At 38.3% G+C, this 2766-nt stretch overlaps 1 non-coding gene across 1 annotated transcript; it reads left to right on the forward strand.

The window, feature by feature from the left end:
- Nucleotides 1–1514: 1514 nt before the first annotated feature.
- On the forward strand, nt 1515–1621 carry LOC139845786 (small nucleolar RNA R71). Its single transcript, XR_011758543.1, has one exon. It is a non-coding gene; the product is annotated as a small nucleolar RNA R71 (small nucleolar RNA).
- The last annotated feature ends 1145 nt before the right edge of the window (nt 1622–2766 follow it).

A 2766-nucleotide genomic window follows, 5' to 3' on the forward strand; every position in this document is an offset into this window, starting at 1 on the left:
TCGGGAGTTTCAAGAATAATTGGTTCAGAGAGTTCTTCTAGAACGAAATCCTTTCCAGTCATTAAAAGATCAAAATAAGGTGGGAGTGAAGATTGGGCTAGTGTGGAGTGGTTATTCATCTTGTCTTCTACTTTTATCTTCTTCTCTTCATTCTCGGAATAGAATGTGACTTTCCTAGTGGTGATGGTATTTACTTCGGCGTTCCCATCAGAAGGACATACAGACTCGTCGATCATGAAAGCGACCTCTTCTCCACGGGCTCTCAAGGTGATTGTCCGTGAATAAACGTCAACGATCACTTTGGCTGTATTCATGAAAGGCCTTCCTAAGATGATAGGGGTTTTCATGTCTTCTTTATAGTCCATAACCACAAAGTCGGCCGGAAAGAGGAATTTGTCAACCTTAACCATGACGTTCTCAGCTATTCCCTTAGGATATCTACTGGATTAGTCAACTAGCTGGATGCTCATTTTGGTAGGGTTAAGGTTTCCAATTTTGAGTTTATGAAACAGTGAGTAGGGCATGAGATTGATGCTGGCATCAAGGTCAGTGAGAGAATAGATAGTACCAGATTGGTAGATAGAACAAGGAAGGGTAAATCGTCCGGTGTCTCCTAGTTTTTCAGGAAGAGTATTTAAAAGAATGGCTGAACAATCCGCGTTCAGTGGGACATTGGGTACTTCGGGTACCTTATCCTTGGTTGATAGGAGTTTCCTAAAATACTTCTTATTATGAGGATTTTTAGACACAGTGTCCAAAATTTACCGTCAAGCTTGAAAGATTTCATTTTGTTATTTCTTTGATTGAGACGGCTCGGGAATGGAATGGGTGTTTTAGGTGATGACTCAATGACTACTACCGAACGGGTATTAGTTAGTTTCTTCTCCTTAGAAGAAACTAAAGGTTGGCTATGTGCCACCTTTGAGTCATTTTTAGGACAACCTAGAGAATCAAGACGTTGATTTAGCTGGCTTATTTGATTTTCAAGACTACTCAGGTGATTAGTCATGACTAAGTCAGCTGCGTCTTGTCTTGCTGTGATCATGTGGATGATTCGCAGTAGGACATCATCTGGACTTGTCTCTGGTGGGGTAGTGGGTTTAGTGGGTGGGTTGTGCGGATGAGCTAGGATCTTATCAGAGTATACAACAGAGTCCTCACATTCAGCCTCGTATACCTTGGCCGAATGTGGTTCAGTACAATTCTGGCATAATTGCACTTCAGACACATGTTGCGGGAGTTTCTTTAGCTCTCCAACTTCTTTGGTGAGGTTTTCTATTTGTTCCGAGAGATATTTTATGGTTTTGATAGGATCGGAGGCAAAAAGCGGTGTTGCTGATGAAATGTGCTCTTCCGTGTTCCAATCATGATGGTGCATAGTCATCTCCTCGATCAATCTCCAGGCCTTGTCAGTAGTGAAGTTCATGAAGTTACCTTGAGAAACAGCATCAAGAGTAGACTTGTTGTTCTGATTCAGACCTTTGTAGAAGGTCAAAATCTGATCAGAGCTCTCAAGACGGTGATTCGGGCATCTTCGAAGCAAGTGTTTGAATCTTTCCCATGCAGTGTAGAGTGATTCATCATATGCTTGTTGAAAGTTTATGATGTCATTCCTAAGTCTGATTTGTTTTGATGGGAGAAAGTACTTGATTAAGAAAGTTGTTGCCATTTCCTCCCATGAGGTGATAGAGTTGGGTTCTAACCCCTCGAACCAGGTTTTTGTATGAAGAGTTAAGGAATAGGGGAACAAATATAGGCGAACTACAGCTTGTTCAACCCCGTTTTGCTTATATGAGTTGGATAAGGAGAGGAATCTATCTAAGTGAGAGTTGGGATCGTCAATTGGTAAGCATGGAACTGGCAATGGTTCTGAATGGGTTGAATGATGTTATGCTTAATGATAATGCTAAAAACGAACATATATTTCATAGCATTATTCCTCAAGAAAGATAAGCTTTTAGTTGCAATTGTTCTATTTACAAGTGATATTCGTTTAAATAATAAAAGGTGAAGACAAAAGACAGATTCGACGAATTGAAGACGCAAACGACCAAAAAGCTCAAAAGTACAAAAGACAATCAAAAAGGTTCCAATTATTGATAAGAAACGTCTCGAAATTACAAAAGTACAAGATTCAAAACGCAAAGTACAAGATATTAAATTGTACGCGAGGACGTTCGAAAATCCGGAACCGGGACCAGAGTCAACTCTTAACGCTCGACGCAACGGACTAAAAATTACAAGTTAACTATGTATATAAATATAATATAATATATAATTAATTATATTAATTATATATATATATATATTATATTTATATATAAAAAACCGTCGGCAGAGAAAGACTCCAAGATATGAGCTGGAATTTCAAACTCCGCGACTCGCGGAGTTTGAAGGCCAAAATGGCCGCGAGTCGCGGAGCCCCAAAATTGAAAACTGCCTATAAAGCCAACCGAATTCTGATCAAAATCATCATCTTTTTCTTCCTCATTCATACGTAAAATTTATATTTATATTTATAATTTATATTTTAATTTTAATTATAATTCTAATAATAAGGGTATGTTAGCAAATGTTGTAAGGGTGTAAGTCGAAATTCTGTCCGTGTAACGCTACGCTATTTTTAATCATTGTAAGTTATGTTCAACCTTTTTACATTAATGTCTCGTAGCTAAGTTATTATTATGCTTATTTAAAACGAAGCAATCATGATGTTGGGCTAATTACTAAAATTGGGTAATTGGGCTTTGTACCATAATTGGGGTT

Source organism: Rutidosis leptorrhynchoides, chromosome 4 (genome assembly GCF_046630445.1).
Source record: "Rutidosis leptorrhynchoides isolate AG116_Rl617_1_P2 chromosome 4, CSIRO_AGI_Rlap_v1, whole genome shotgun sequence".
Taxonomy (NCBI): Eukaryota; Viridiplantae; Streptophyta; class Magnoliopsida; order Asterales; family Asteraceae; genus Rutidosis; species Rutidosis leptorrhynchoides.